Source organism: Spermophilus citellus (genome assembly GCF_964194105.1).
Source record: "Spermophilus citellus genome assembly, chromosome: 6".
Classification (NCBI taxonomy): domain Eukaryota; kingdom Metazoa; phylum Chordata; class Mammalia; order Rodentia; family Sciuridae; genus Spermophilus; species Spermophilus citellus.
In genome coordinates, this window is record NC_138187.1 from 111187780 (window position 1) to 111204792 (window position 17013).

The 17013-nt window shown below is 47.4% G+C and overlaps 1 protein-coding gene across 4 annotated transcripts in view; it reads left to right on the forward strand.

Moving 5' to 3' along the window:
- ITPKB (inositol-trisphosphate 3-kinase B) overlaps positions 1-17013 on the forward strand; it is a 103632-nt gene that overhangs the window by 70424 nt on the left and 16195 nt on the right. The gene's annotated exons all lie outside the window — the stretch shown is intronic.

The following is a 17013-nucleotide window of genomic DNA, read 5'->3' on the forward strand; positions in this document are numbered from 1 at the left end:
TGCCTATCCAAGAGCATGGGAGATCTTTTCATCTTCTAAGGTCTTCTTTAATTTCTTTATTTAGTGTTCTGTAGTTTTCATTATAGAGATCTTTCACCTCTTTTGTTAAGTTGACTCCCAAATATTTTATTTTTTTGAGGCTATTATGAATGGGGTAATTTTCCTAATTTCTCTTTCAGAGGATTCATCACTGATATATATAGAAATATATTTGATTAATGGGTATTGATTTTATATCCTGCTACTTTGCTGAATTTGTTTATTAATTCTGGAAGCTTTCTGGTGGAGTTTTTTTTTTTTTTTTTTTGATCTTCTAAGTAAGTATAGAATCATGTTGTCAGCAAATAATGATAGTTTGAATTCTTCTTTTCCTCTACTTCCTATCATTTAACCCTCTCCTTATCTCTCTACTGAGAAGCCATTGATAGCTGGCCCTCTATGGTCATTTCTATCATTTCTTTCTCTTTTGGCAGGCTGGTGGGGAAAAGAGAAGATGGCCACACCTTTGGGTCAACACTCAAAATACTGTTGGCTGCTGCACTGTGAAATACCAAGACTTTCCTCTGGCATTTTGAATGTTGAGTTTCATGGCCAACATATTTGACTTCCTCCTAGGCCTGCCTTAAAGGTTCCCCTGAGAATCTCCTTGCCCAGGCTGGGCCATAGCTGGCAATCCCAAATGCCACGTGCCCCCATTTATAAATTCCCACCTTGGAGGCAGGTCAGTCAGAGTCGTGCACTATGCAGCTGCTATGTGAGGATATTCCCCTTCCCCTACTGAGCAGCCAGTAGAGCAGGAAAGACTGGGTCAGGTGGATTTGGTGGTCTGTGTGCTTTATCCTGTAGACCTTGAATGGTCACGTCTGACTTTGCATGTGGTATAACATTCATTTTCCCAAGCACTTCCGTGCCTTCCTGCCCAATCCTGCGTACAGTTTAACAGATGTTGCATGGCTGTGCGTTTTCATCTCTGTTTGCGTCCCAGCAAATCAGGTGACTTGACTACATTTATGTGGCCTGTAAGAAGACCACAGTGGAAGTCTTATGGCTTTCCTCAGCACTTTCCTTTGTCTCTAAATCCAGTGGCTAACTCCAGATGCTGTCAGAGGCTAGCTGACAGAGAAAGAGCATCCCAAGGTGCTGCTGCTCAAAAAGGCATTGGAAATCTGGATTTTTTAAATGTTGGCAATGAATTTAGAAAAAAATTAAAACTGAAAAAAGAATGTCTGCTGTTCTTTGGCATGAACCTTTTCCCTCTATCATCTGGTCACTTGTTGCTGACAGATTTTTCGATCCAGGCTTAGGGGGAGCTTTGCTGGCTGGTTTTCCTGTTAAAGGAAAGGAAAGAAGTAAGTTTAGGAAAAGGGAAGAGGAAACAGTTTGAGGGGTTTCTGGTCTCTTCACATCCTGCTGGCCAAGTGGTGTGTACATAGCTCAGCTGCCTGCATTCCCAGGGCACATAGTTTCCATTTTCCTCCTTGGTCACCCTGAATTCTGGAATTCTTTGGCAGTTTATTGACTTGCTTCCTTTTCCGAAAATTTAAGTGACGACTGTTTAAAACTATTTTTCTCCATGTGGGTTTTTCCTTGGTGACTTCACTCAGAGACAGATGTGCCCTATTAATAGCATCAAAAGTTAAGGGGAAGAAATCATCCAGCTGGTTCTGTTCCCTAGAAATGATGTTACAGTTCTTACATGCTGGCTATCCCCAGAGACCTCGGAGGGGCTGAGCCTGCAAGAGGGCTAGAATCACTGTGAAAGTCCGGAGTCCCTCCCTCTAGGATGGAGTCCTTGAGTGAATTGCATTGCTCACCTAGCGTAGCTCTCAGATCCTAGCCAGACTCCCAGCTCAGAAGCTGCTCTGTGACTTCCACTGGGATATATATACAGTGCTTAGCAGATGGCAGGTAGACTTGCTAAGGATGTTTGCTGGCTTCATAGATTGTCAAAGGCACACATTCAGATCCTGCTTCCTGAACCTGGAGGCTTGGAGCCAGTTGAGGATGAAAAACCCTGTCTATGAGAGCAGACCATTCTTCCAAGTTACTCCGTGGTGATTTCAGCTCAGGATCCCTGGCTGCAAGGACCTCAGGGGTCACCTTTCTTTCATCCTCTGCCATTCCAGAATGCATTCTTCAGAGAAATATGTGTGTCCCTTAATAATGTTTCCTTTCCCCTTCTCAGTAGGAAGGACATGGAATGGTCTTCTTTTTAAAAATAATTTTTAATGTTGCATTATAATTATACATAATAGTGAAATTTTTTTGTGACATGCAAAGAATTCTATGTGGTATACATGCACATAACATAATTTGTCAATTTTATGCCCTGGTGTCTCTTCTTTCCTCCCCTCTGTTCCCAGAATCCCCTTCCTCTACTCAGCTGCTCTCCCTTCTAATTTTATGAGATTTCCCCACTCCCTGTGCCACCCCCCTCTTTTTCTCAGTAGCTTCTACATATGAGAAAAGATACATGACCCTTTACTTTCCAAGTCTGACCTATTTTGTTTAACAAAATGCTCTCAAGTTCCTCCATTTTAACAAGAGTCTTCTGTAAGCCATATAGGCAAGAGGTCCAAGCTTGGAGATCCTTTAGATAGAAAAATGAATGGCATATATGAATGTTGCTGAAGGTTTGTTGATTTTTCCTCCCTGTCAATCTGAGGGGAGGGCAGAGAGGACCTGAAATGAAGCTCTTTGCCCCTTTCTTTTACACTGGAGGGCCCAACCTCAGTTTGGTGAAAACATATTCTGTCTGTAATAATCCCAGGAACTACTGTATAAAATTGCAATATAAAATATAGCCTAATGCAAAAAATGAGGGAAACTATGGTGAGCTGTCCCTGTTCCCACTGGGTGAGAGAACCTGGCAGCAGTTGAGCATGTGGGCTTTCAGGGTTAGGAGTTTGAGCAGGACCCCCAGGTCTGCCCCAGATGGGAACACTTGCCTGGGAGATCCCTCTGCCCCTGTCTGCTTCTCTGAGAAAGGGAGGCCATTGTGCTTCCTGCTTCTTAGGGGGGCCCTGGGATCCTTATGCTGCAGGTGATAGTGCTAAGTAAGCACCCTGTTGCCACTACCAGGCCCCAGTTGACAGATGCACGAAAAAGGGTGATGAGTCAATCTGTTTATGAAAATCACACATTCCCACAAAGACGTCACCACCACCCGGGGGACAGCCTCGTTCCCAGGGCTGATGGCGCATGTTCATACTCGGGGGTTCACTGGTGTGCCTTTTTGGCAACCCGTTTCCTGTGCCTCCAGCAGTCTACACGTGAACAGATGCATGGCTGATGAAGTGAGAAGGGGACTCTGGCCTGCACAGCTCCAGCCAGCCGGGAGAGGGAAGCTGGGTGACTCATAGCACAATTCTGAGCTGTGCATCAGCTTCTACCGGGCCAGGCTGTACAGCCTTCTTCAGAAAGTAGCTTGGGGTTTCTGGTTCTCTGCAAATCTGTATTGCCATATGCTGAGCGCCAGTTAGCCATAGGCAAATCAGTATTATCTTTCTGAAATATGAATTGCACCAATATCTTGCTTGGAAATAATTTTCTAAATATAGCTAAATATTTGATACCACTTGTAAGCTCTCAAGTCCTTCCTGAAGAGTTTCCTTGTTAGAAATTCCTTAGGTGGGAGTTTCCAAAATTCCAGCTTTGGAGTTACTTCAGGGTAACCCTCTTAACCAATCTCTTACAAGCACTTTCTGCATTCCCAGAAGCAACTTAAAAGGTAGTATTTTGTCCATGAGTGTCCGTAGCGTAGAGGGGATAAGGGAGTTTCTATTTTGGGGGGTGTGTGGGGGGGTACTGGGGATTGAACCCAAGGGTGCTTAACTCCTGAGCCACATCCCCAGTCCTTTTTATTTTTTATTTTGAGACAAGTTCTCATTAAATTGCTAGGGCCTTGCTAAGATGCTGAAGCTGGCCTTGAACTTGTTATCTTCCTGCTTCAGCCTCCAGAGCCTCCAGAGCCACCACGCCTGGCAAAGAGCTGTTAGCTCAGAAACTGGTTTCCCTCAGCTATGCTGTGCTTATGAGAGTCAGTGGAGCAAAGGTGACATTTCAGATCCTTTAGCATTCTGCATAAAATTCCCTTTCAGATTCCTGAATTTTTAAATGTTATTTTCAGCAAACAATAAAGCAGTGTTTCTACAGGTGACTACCCCATAGAGTTTGGGTCCTGTTGCCAAGCCAAATCTCCCTGGGGAACTAGCTGAGTTACTTACTGCAGGCCACACAGATCCCTGGATGGGGAGTGGGGTCTGCAAGACTCAGTATTATTGGTGGTGACCTTTGTGCCAGGCTACCTCATTGTCTTCATGCTCTCTCACACTTGGCTTAGTGGCTCCTGAGCTGGGTGTGGTGGCACAAACCTGTAATCCCAGCAACTAGAGAGGCTGAGTCAGGAGGATCGCAGGTTTGAAGCCAGCCTCGGCAGTTTAATGAGGCTGTAAGCAACCTAGCAAGACCCTGTCTCAAAATTAAAAAAAAAAAAAAAAAATTTAAAAAGGGCTGGGGATGGGGTTCAGTGGTTAAGTGCCCTTGGGTTCAATCCCAGGTATTAAACAAACAGTGGCTCCTGGGTGTTTTGAAGTTTCAGAAAGACCTTGCTTAATTAAGGGAGGAGTCTGCTTTTGTTAGGGAATAGACTGTTAGGAAGGACCCACTTCCTGTCAGCTGTGGCCTTTGCCCTCAACTTTCCTCCCAGAAAGGTGGGATTCAAAGGCTGGGGATGAGATAGAGGAGGAGGTAGTCTGGCCTCACTGCTAATATCCACTGAAAGTCTGGAGCTGCATCCCCTAGGTCTCATCCTACCTGCGCTGTTGCCCTTGAGAGCTCAGAGACCAGATTGTTCAAGTGAGAGGTTGAGCGCTCCTGTAGCCGGCACAACACTTAGTTTTATTTAATCCTGAAAGCATCTCTGCAGGATAGGTGGTATTCCCACTTGGCAGATAAGGAGGAACCGAAGCTTAGAGAAGTTTGGTAACCTGCCTAATACCACTGGCCAGGAATAACAGGATCTAAACTTGAGTTTAATCTGGCTATAAAGTTACTTATTACAAATGGCAAGAAATGAGGTAGTCAAGCAGGTGACACAGAGCTTGGACCCTGGAACCAGTCTGCCTAGATTCAGATCACAGTTTAGATGTACTGTCCATAGAACCTTGGATGAATTTTCTTTTTGCCACAGTGTCCCCTTCTGTAAAATGGGATAATGAGAACAGTTCTATGGTAGGTTGAGGCACTTTTATTATTGTACTTACACAATGCATATCAAATACTTAACACTGTGTCTGGTTGTGATTGGCTTATAATGCTTATCAGCTGTCACCACTGTTACCAGAACAGCCCATGTACTCTGGCTCTGCTTCACTCCTGCAGGGGCTGAGAAGGAGGGATTAAGTGGCTCTAGCTCCCCAGGCCAGCAAAGCCCTCCCAAGGTGTTGGGGTGGGGTTGAGGTCTCACATCCTGACTGGTCCTTTTGAGGGATTGGCCCAGAAGAAACTCTGGGGTGCTTAGCATTCCATAACTTTAGCCTTGATTGTCTGTTGCCAGTGAAAGCCCTCAGTAGATTTCCACCCTATGTAACTCAGGCTTGTTTTTTGCATTTACCAAAATAAAAATAAAATCTCTGGGGAGGAGTGGAAGAGGTGAAGGGCGATGGTGGGGGAGGGGGAAGGGGGAGCTGGTGCATGTTGCAGGGGTGGCCCTCAGCTGCTGGGCAGAGCCCCAGGGGCCCTTTCCCAGAGGAAAGGCTGAGACTCTGTGTCCTCTGGGCTTTATCCATTAGGAAGTGTGGTGTGAGAGTCTGCCCACCCTCGGGCTCCCTTCCCGGCCCTCTCCTCTGCTGCTCCCTATTTCCGCCTATTGTTGGTTCCCACCCGGATGGCCTCCTGGTGTGGGAGCCATACTGGTCTCTGTGTGGACCAAGGCATTTCCTAGGGCTCCACATCATTCTCAGATTCCCCTCTGTCCTCTCGCCCTCCATTATTTTTAGTTCTTAAGAGGATGGACTCCAAGAGGGAGGAGGAGGGAAGAGCCAAGCTAGTGACCTTCTCACCAGAGATGGAACATTTTCTGGGCCCTGTCTGGTGGGGAGGGTTAGGAACATTTCCATTTTGGGTGAAGGACACCTCGATTCTTGGATAACCAAAAAAAGACTGGTTTGGCAAGACTACAGCCCCCTTTGATGCCAGCTCCTGGAAAATGAGGACAAGGGATGGAGGGTGAATCTGAAAGAGTCTCTAGTGGAAGAGCCTTCTTTGCTGGTGTCCCCTGTGTCCTGGCTGTGGATGTTACCCACCAGCAAGGACATCCCAGAGCAAGGGGAAAAGCAAGGTGAACTAAACTGAGTGAAAGGTGATTCTCCAGATCCTCTTGTGTGTGGGGCCAGCCAGGTTGCCAAACTGTGGGGCACATGGAGACAACCCCAGGCAGACAGAACAGGAAGTTTGCATATGCAAGCCCTTCCTGATATCTGGAGGTGTCTCTGGAAAAATCCAGGTGTGAACAGATGAGGGTACAGCAGGGTGAACATTGGTTTGGGTATGTTTTCTCTTCTAGGCTTGAGCCCTTACTGTCTGTTGGACCCTGAAGAATTTTCTTAGGAGTATTGCAGATTTACTGGGAATCCAGCTTAGGGATATACCAAAGGGTTAGGACAGATTCCCAGTCCTCCAGGAGCATTCCCACCACTGACAGGCATGACGTGTGGTACATAAGAATCACTTGCACTCAAGGGTAGAGCTGTGGGGAGGATCCCAGGAATGCTGTGGGGCTGGAACACCCCAAAAGAGGCTTCACCGAGAAGGCAGGGCAAATTTGCAAATTCCAGAGGGATCTGTGGAAGGAGAGGTAGGATGTGGATGCACAGAAAGGAGAAGGGACAGTGGGCAGGCAGGGCAGAGCACACTGCAGAGCAGGGACCTGGAGGTAGACAGATGTGGGACAAAAAGATGGCCTCCTCTGCTGGATCTCAGAGGTACCTGAGAGCTGAGGGTGCCTAGTGAGTGCAGGGAGGTATCTGAGGTTGGTCCTGTGGCCCTGGTGGAATCCTGCTTCTTCCTGCTCCTAAGTATTCAGGGAACTCAGATGAGACTCTACACGGGCAGCCCTGTCCTTGCCTCCTGGGTCTAAGACGGCCTCCTGGGACGATGATGGAGGAGGGAGAGTGACCAGGTGGAAGGACCCTCAAGGTGCCAGTTTGGGTGCTACCCATGGTCTAGAAACTGAACTGTGAGTTGTAACAGGAAGAAAATAACTAATCAGGAGAGAATAGCTGGGCAGACACTTAGGATTTTCCTGGATGTTACCAGAATATGCTGCTAGGAGTGAACTGAGCCAGGAGGTGACCCTCAGTAAGAGTTAGCAGGGGCTTGAACATTGCATCCAGAGCTTACACCTCCTGCTTGACCAGTTCCGCACACCGCACACCCAAGTACGGTGGCCCTAATGGTTTGCTAGGAGTGGAGAAGACAGAACACTCACCCCAAGAGGACACAAAGCCAGTACATGCCTCTCATGCCTGTGGTAACCAGGGCATCCTGGCCTGCAAGGGTTGATCTAATACCCACCATCCTTGTTTTCCTGCCCCAGACCAGCACTGATTTTTAAAGGAGGTGTAGAATGAACATCCCTAATCCAAAAATCTCAAATCCGAAATGCTCTAAAATGGAAAAACTTTTGAACACCTAGATGATGCCACAAATGGAAACTCCACACCTGACTTCACATGGCATTTGCAGTCAAAACACAGGTGCACTAAAAATTTGTATAAAATTACCTTCAGGCTGTATGTACAAGGTATATATGAAACAGAAGTGAATTTCATGTTTAGACTTGGATCCCATCCCCAAGAGATCTCATTATATGTTTGCATATTTTCCAAAATCTGAAACACTCCTGGTCCCAAGCATTTTAGAAAACTATCCTCAACCTGTACAAGCCCAGCTGCAGCTTGTGGCGTAATTCCCCCTACACTGGTGTGGCTGAAAAGGAGAGGTGAGAAGAGGTTCCAGCTGGGTGGGCAGCTCTGGAGAAGCTCTGGGCCACCTGGATGTGGGAACATGGTGAGAGGGCTGGGTCAGGGAGGGAATAAAATAAAACATAGACTAAAGTCTTCTTCACACAGCATTTTTGCAGTTGGTTTTCAGGGGATTCTTGTTTGCTAATGGAGGAAGGCGGTTAGTCTTAAATCTAGATTTTATTTTTAGCTGGAGCTACCTGCCCTGCCAAGTCCCTGGGCTTTATTTTTCCAATCTTCAGTGTCTTGGTTTGAAAGGCCCGGCCTTCCTCCTCTCAGCTCAGGGCTCCTTTTTGGCAGAGCAAGTTTTGCATTGGGCCGCCTCCAGGTTTCTGCCCAGGGCCCAGGAGGGAGCTGTTGGGCTCAGGAGGGAGCTGTTGAGCCCAGGGCCCTACCTGCCTGGGCTCGCACCCTGCGTCACTGCAGGCTCTGCCAGGGGAGAGCACAAAGAACAAAGTTGGCCGCTGCAGCCTGGGAGAAGCAGCAGGCCTTTCCCTTGTGAAGGCCGCACTGATCACTCGGGAAACCCTAACTGCTTTTTTAGAAAGACCAAAAGAAGAAGGAGGAAGAAAAAAAGCATTTTTTTTCCAAACATGGAAAACTCAAATGACTTTCACTTAGACTTTTGCAAGAGCAGAACAGGAGCTTTGACATGGAACGGACTCTCCCTCCTCTGCTTTTAGCGCTTTGTCAAATGTGCCTTCCCTAAAGCCTGTGTCCGCCAGGACCTTCTGGGAACAGACTTGGAAGAGGGGAAGGCAGGTCTTTATTCAGGCCTTCCCCATCTGAAAGGTCACTCTTGTGACAAAGCACTTGCTGTTTATGTGTGATTTTGTTTTATTTATTTATTTATTTATTTATTTATTTATTTATTTATTTATTTATTTATTTATTTATTTATTTATTTATTGGTACTACAGATTGAGCCAAGGGGTGCTCTACCCCTGAGCTGCATTTCCAGCCCTTTTTATTTTTATTTGGAGGCAGAGTCTCAATAAGTGCAGGCTGACCTCGAACTTTCAATCTTCCTGCCTCAGCCTCCTAAGTCCTGGGATTATAGGTGTGTTGTGTGACACTATTTTATAAATGGAGTAGAGACAGGTAGATGGAGAAACAGGAGAAACATCAGAGGCCCAGTCTTCTATTTGCTGAAACAAAAATCCTCAGAATTAAATGGCATAAAACTTGGAAGCTGTGTGACCTGAGGCAAGTTACTTAATGTCTCTGAATGTGTTTCATAATTAACAAAATGGAAATAATGCTATCAGTGCTATAAGGTGTCCATAAGATGCTACCACAATACCCAGAAATGCATTAGGCATTTAAATGTGACTTATTTGCATGTGCAGACTCAGATCCTCGTGCATACACACACAGCAAAGAGTTACCCTAGCTGTGTTGTTTTGGAGTCACAGAATACAGAGATTATTTCCCTTTTCTGATATTTGACAGATTTCCCCATCATCTCTTTTACTATAAGTAGATGGAAATTCTTTCTTTATAATTATCTAAAAATAGAAGTTAGCAGAGTTATCAAATTATTTAAATAAAAAGGGAAGTGCTGGAGGAAAAAGTAGCAAATTGGAGGAATGAGTCAGTTGGGACAGGGGCTAAAAATGGTCATAATCCCCCCTTATAAAATGAAATTTGAAAACTCTGACTATTGACCCTAAGAACACTGCTCTTTAGTGGTGCTTAGCAGTGTTCTGTACACCTGAAATGAGTGGTTTGGGAATTCATTCTCTCTCCTTTTTGCAACTTCTTTGACCTTCTGAACCAGAAACTGATATCGACATAGCTGGGCTCACACCAGCTCAGATTCTCCTGGAGTCATAGATTCAGAGGGCTAAAGCCACCCTGTGAGAGTTCTGGAGCTGCTTCTCATTGGAGGAGAAGCTTTTAATCAATTAATCACACAGTTAGCTTATCTGATTGCCATCTGGCAATATGGGCCCCACTGGACTCTTGCCAATTCACTGTGCCTTGGAGGAAAAAGTATTGCATTAAAAATAATAAAATACACAGAAGTCAAAAACAAAGTGAACAGAAAATTATAAAGGAAGAATTTCCATATACTTATAGTAAAAGAGATGATGGGGAAATCTGTCAAATATCAGAAAAGGGAAATAGCTCTGTATTTTGTAACTCCAAAAACAATAGAGCTAGGGTAACTATTTGCTGTGTGTGTATGCACGAGGATCTGAGTCTGCACATGCAAAGAAGTCACATTTAAATGCCTAATGCATTGGTCTGCCCATCCACCACCACATGCAGAGCACCTGTGTATGGTTACTGCCTCCTTGAGTTCTCTCTATATGGATGCCCAGTTTAAAGATGAGGATGCTCGAGTCTGGGCCCAGCTGCAGAGGGAGTTGGTAGAGCAGAGATTCATTCTAACCCCCAAACTGGAATTGTGCTCTGCTTTATCATGCCGCCTTCTAGAAATGAGTTCTAGGGCTATGGGCTGCCTTTTTAGCTCAGAGGCAGAGGATTTTGGACAGAATCTGCTGGAGGGAGAGAGGGGTCCTAGTTTACAGGGTGGTGAACCAGCCGTGGGCCCATCAAAGCTGGTCAGAAGGGTAACTGGAGGAGGGGCAGCCTGCCTCAGGGTAGACTTGGAACAGGAGGCCTGCTGCAGCTGTTGGGAGAAGAATGACAGGGACTCTGGTAAGAAATAGAGTAAAGCCCACACCTGCCTGGAAATGTAATGCTCTCCAGGTGCCTCTGATCAGGTTCCCAGAGGGTTGGGTTTGGTCTCCCTCCTCCTAGCTGGTTAAGATTTGTCTCAACCTCTAGGCCTGGCTGGGTAATGGTGTCACTCAGAAACCCAGAATTGGACCAGGCATAGTGGCGGATGCCTATAATCCCAGCAGCTCAGGAGTCTGAGGCAGGATGATCACAAGTTCAAGGCCAGCAGCAGCAATTTAGTGAGACTGTAAAAAAATGAAAAGTGGCTGGGGATGTGGCTGAGTGGTTGAGTAGTCCTGGGTTCAATCCTTGGTACAAAAAACAAAACCCAGAACTGAGATGGAGCTGTATTGAGGGCGAGTTGGAAAAACCCAGAAAGTAAAGTTAAATCAGAGAGAAAGTTTTCTGAGCTGAGTTTTTAAATACACACAGGGAGGGCTGGGGATGTAGGTCAGAGATAGAGTGCTTGCTAGCATGTGCTTGCTAACATGTCCTAGATTTAATTCCCCAGTAACACACGCGTGTGCACACACGTGCAATAGCTTATAAGTACTCACAGGGTTAGCTAAATCCTGTGCAATCTGCAGCCACTCTTGTAAAAATCCTTAATGGCAACACCTTTAGGAGTCTGAGGCTAGGGTGGGAAGGGGTGTATGGAACCAGAAGTTAGTTGCCTGCAAAACCTCACAGGCCTGAAAGAGTTCAAGTTTAGTGGACTGCAGATATTTCCAAGTATGGATAGGGGATGGGACCCGCTGGGGCTGCTAAGCATCTTTTAGTCCTCACAACAGAGGAGTGTGCACCCCTAACCTTCCTGCCCCCCCCCACACACACACAGATTGCATTGAGAATTGCCATGTTGTTTGGAGGGGCAGGAAGTAGCTAGGAGATAGAAGCAGAACCCGAGGGCATGTGGGTCCAACTGAGGATAAGAGAGTGCTGGCCCTGAGTGGTTAGTCCTCCTGAGGGGGCACTGGAGGGGTGTCCACTGAGTGGCTCAGACATACCCCAGCAGCCCAGGAATAAGAACATGCAGGAGATGAATGAGTCGGAAAGCTGAGGACTTGCCACTCTCCTCATCTCTCCTGCTAGGTTTTTTCAGGAGGCTGCTCTGAGCCCCACAAGGAGATCTGAAGGCACCTAGCCTTGAGCTCTCCCCCTTCCCCCAGCATTGAGGAGCTTCTGATCACTGTCAAAGTACACAAGTCAGGACACTGAGACATGAAGACCCAGGGTCACCTGCCACCACCAAACAATGGGACCATTTTTTTTCAAAGCTCCTCCCACACCCCCTTGGGAGTCAGGACAGCATCCTGGGCATGCTTGAGAGCCATGCAGTGCAGAAGGCCTGTCAAAGGGCCCCACACATGGTTAACACCCTGCCCTTCCCATCTGGACACTCTTGTTACATTTTGGACAAGGGGCTCTTCATACTCATTTTGAGCTGGACCTGAATATCACGTGGCTGATCCTGATAATGGCTAAAGCACACATAAGTGGATGGCCCGAGGTCCTTTCTTCCCCACAGCCCGTGGCTTTGGGTCCTTGCTTCCCTTCCCTCGCTTCCTGCTCCCCACCATTTCTCTTTTACCTGTGTTATGGAAGACAAAGGCCAGATGTGGAGGTTATGCCAGGTGGCCTTCTTATTTGTTTAAGACAGTGTTTCCCTGTAGCACAACTGGGGATGCCTGACTGGGAGAATCAGCTAGAGGATGGCATATCCCCAGGGACCACCAACCTCATTGGGAGGTTTGGAATTTGGTCTGCATAGCCACGTGGAATTGGAGACCCTGTCTAGACTTCCTCCCTTGGGCTCGGCCTGGGCTAGGGCAGTCCCACTAGAGGAAAGATCATTTCTACCCTGGGTTCTTAAGGGCTCTGGGCAATTCTGAGCCTAGGGCCAGAGGTAAAATGGAGAAAATGCTCCCCTATCAATTATCAGGTTGTTGTGAAGGGCAGAACAAGGTCATGTGCCCCTGGCCCAGTGCCTTTCACATAGCCAGACCATGGCAAATAACAGTAGTTACAGATGCACACACCAGTCCCTGTGCTGGCTGTGGGGTTGGAGGATTCATCTGCGAATCTATGGAAATGAGCTCTTTTATCTCCCAGTGAGATGACAGAGCTATGCCAGCCAGCAGTGAGTCCCCCTGCACTGCAATGCTCAGCAGACTTAGGAAGACCACGCATTTACTCATTGGATAGGTAGATCCCGGAACTGCATGCCAGCCAGCAACATGACCCAGTAGATCTGGTCAGTCAGCTAGTTAATGGCCTCAGATTCACATTAGGAGGATCCTGCAGCCCAGTATGCCAGTGGGGACTGGGCATGCCAATGGAGCTGTTGGGGCATTCTGGGAAGGGTCCTCGGAGGATGCCCCCGAAGGTTGGGAGGTGATGGAGGAGCCAAGCCAGTGAAATCAGTAGGTACCCAGGTACTCTTTGCCAGACCACCATGTTGGAGGCATTTGAAGGTCGCTTTGATGTTGCTGGTTGCTCAGCTTCAGAAACCAGAAGCCTGGGTCTATAATCTGGTTTCAGACTAGAAAACCATGGAGTCTGCTGTTGAGAATCTACCCTGGAGGAGGGCCAGGACTGACAGCACTATGTTCCCCTGGATGAGATTCCTCCAGGTTGTCTGGCTGTCTTCCTTCTTGCCTCGCCACCTGTCTTAGCCAGGGGAAGAGGCCTGAAATCCATTTCTGAGGACTGTGGCTTCCTTCAGCAGCATAGGGCTTGGAGGCAAGACCATCTGCCTAATCTGCCCTCACCCACTACCTGGAAAGCAGCTTCTACCAGAAGTAGGTCTGACTTCTGAGCTGGATGCTATGGTCTCAGGACCATCAGAAGGGAATGATCCTGTCATGTCCTCTCATCCTTTTATTTTTCTCCACCCCTCAGAGCTAGGGCAGGAGGGTATGTTTCACCCTGCAGCCTTCCTCTCCCTACCCTGGCCCTGGATCTGGAAAGAACTTTTTCTGCTTAATGCTTGGCAGCAACTTGGCCACTGCCTGGGTGCTGCTATTTAACAGTCGCCCCCCACCCCCCCACCCCCCGGGAAAACCCCTGCATGCTGCTGCCAGGAAGAGGGCAGGAGTCTCGAGGGCAGAGGCATGGCATTCCTCGCCAGTGGAATATTCCACAGCCTTTGTCCAGGCGGAGCAGCCTTGGGATGGCCAGACTCTTGAGAGTTTCTGCCCATTCTCATGGTGAAGAAATACTTCCAAATGGAGGGAGGAGGTATGGGAAAAGGGAAATCAATTGGAAGGCTGCCCCACCTCCTCAGAGCTCAGGAGTATTGGGAGGCCCTTGAACACGCTGACCTTGACAGGGGCTCCCCTCCCTGGAGTACCCCTCTTTCTGTTTTGGACCGCTGGTCTTTAGCCTTGGAAGAAATATTGGGGAAGGAGAGGTTTCACAGCTTCCAGTGCCTCTGCTGAGCCCATGTCCTGCTCTCTTGTCCAGCATGATTCCCTCTAGCCTCCTGGGGTCATAGGCTCACTATGCCTGGTGTCCTTATGGGACTGCAGGAAGCTTCTTACCAACAGCATGGGTCTGAACCAGTCAGAGGCTCTGTTGTCTTTATTCTCCAGTTCCTATGACAATATCTCTGTTTAGCCCAGAATGATTGCTTCCAGGGTATCTTCAGAGACCCCTGTGTCCCTTCCTTGAACACAGAGACCTAAAGGCTTCTCCACAAATACCCCTGAGCCCATGCAGTCTTCTAATAGCTCCATCTCCTGGGAGAAAAGGGTCTATGCATTACTCCCATTTAACAGACAAGAAAAGGGTCAGGGACTTGTTCAAGGGCCATCAGTGAGGAAGGCCAGGGTCCTAACTGCGGGGTCCTGGCTGCCTTCCCATACCCATCCCTCACTCTCCAGTCCCAGTTTCTCCATGGGGCATCTACAACTTCCTCCCCTGCTTGTGCTCCCTCCACTTCCCAGCTTCTGTGCCTGCTTGATCTGGAGCCAACTGCTTCAGGTCTGTCTTGCTGGAGTTGTCTCCTTCTGTCTCTTGAGTCTTTCCCCAAATTACCTGTGACCCCCATGAGGACTCCCCACACAAGATCCTTCTTTTCTGGTTTTGCCTTGTTGCATGAGGGAGATAATTTTCCAGGGTCCTTAGCATGTCCATCAGTCCCAGGAGCCTGGTGGACCAGCTTTCTAAAGGAAACAGAGGCCCTGAGAAGGGCCGTGAAGGAAGGTTGTGGAGTTTAGCTATTCCTTGCTGGGGAAGGGCCTGGGATAGGGAGCACCCGGGGGACCACATTTTCCTCTTCCTCCTTGCAGCCCACAGCCTGTCAGACCCTTGTCTGCTGCAGGGATGTGCCCAGCAGGTGGTGAGGGCCTGTGCATTTTTCCTTTGGACCTACCTTAATGGCCTCTGAGAGCGCTGACTGAGCTCCTGCTTGGTTCTCCTTGTGTAATTCTGCCCCTCCATTGTTGCCCTCACCCATTGTCTGCCTGATTGTTTACGCAGCCTTCTGGGAGCTTAGATAAGAAGTGCAGCAGCCTTCCCAGCCTTCTTTGGCCATCTCCATCAGAACCATCTAGGAAAAACATCCTTGTCAGCAGAGGCCGGCCCTTTGTCACATGGCCTTGCACTGTGCTGCCCTCACTTAAGAACCCAGTCAGTCTTGGTGGCAGGGTGGAAGTTTCTGGGAAGGGGATGGAAGTTACCAGGTTCAGTGGGGAAGACTTCCTCTCCTTCAACAGATTTTCACTTGAAAACTTGATGACAGAGCAGCGATGACTGAGCAGTCTCACCAAAGAGAAACACAAAGGAGGCTGATTTCACCTTGAGATTCCTCAGCCTCCACTTCCTCCACGGGTGCTTTTGGGGACTGGGAAAGGAGAGGTCCCCCCACCCATCATCTCCCTCTTCTGCACAGTTCCTTGTTTTTCCCAGCTCAGAGCCTTGTTTGTTGTGACTTTTGCTCTCTGATTTGGCTGGTCAGGGACTCACTTTCTCAGGACCTTGAAATGCTTCCTATTACAGGTTCTTTCCCTCCCTTTTGAGCTGGAGTGTTTGGGGGGACATTTGATCCATTCTTTTTAAAGTTAACATAAGGATTGTTTCCCCTGCTGTGGACATATTTCTTTCTGGAGCGAAAGGGATTTTTTTTTGGTAAGGAGCTATATAGATGAGGTTAATTTATTTATTTGTTCTTTTTAAATATACATGAATACATACATACTTGGAGTATAACTTATTCTAATTAGGATCTCATTCTTGTGGTTGTACGTGATATGGAGTTACGGTCATGTATCATATATGAGCAGAAGAAAGTTATATCCAATTCATTCTACTCTCTTTCCTGTTTCCATCCCTTCTTCCTTCCCTTTATTCCCCTTTGTCTAATCCACTGAACTTCTATGCCTGCCCCTTGTTGTGAGTCAGCATCTGCATATTAGAGAGAACATTCAACCTTTGTTTTTTTTGGGATTGGTTTATGTCACTTAGCATGATAGTCTCCCGATCCATTTATTTACCAGCAAAAGTTATAAAGTCATTCTTTTGTATGCCTGAATAATATTTCATTATGTATATATGCCACATTTTCTTTATCCATTATCTGTTGAAGGGCACCTAGATTGGTTCCAAGATGAGACTAATTTAAATCCCAATTTTCTCTCTTATGACTTGGAAGCTCAGGGACAAATGGAAATATTAATAACTTCCTGTATGCTTGTGGTAAAAATAAAATAAGGTGCTCAATAAACCTTAGTTCTCCTTTCTGTCCAAAGGACACCCCCTCCTCCACTGATGTTTCTGGCCATTTTGACTTAAGAAACGTCCTAAGAAGAAAGTAAAGGAGAGAGCTGTGGACTTTTCACCTCCTTGGACACTGAGGTCATGGGTGGGAAGTGCTGTCCCTTTAAATTCCTTTTAAAGTCTTTCTTCAAACCACTTGTAGGCAGGAGCTACCTCTGTTGCTACCACATCTGCAAACTGAATGTGCAGTGCAACACTGCAGCTGGGTGACAGTGGCCTGCTGAATCATCCTCAGAGGAGCATCGCACTTGGCATGAGGGAGGTCGTTTTCCAGAGTTCTGGTGCCCATTCATCCCAGAAGCCTGGTGGACCAGCTGTCTGTCTCTCACTAGACAGCAGAGGAAACCGAGGCCCTGAGAGGGACCACAAAGAAGGGCACATCCTGGGGAAGGATCCGAAAAGGGGAGCACTGGATTAGGAGCACTTTGCCTTCCTCCGTCACCTATCCCTGACCCTCATCCCTGGAGACCCCCTGAGCATCTTGCTAAGCCTATTTATAAAATGAGACAATGCCACATGTGAC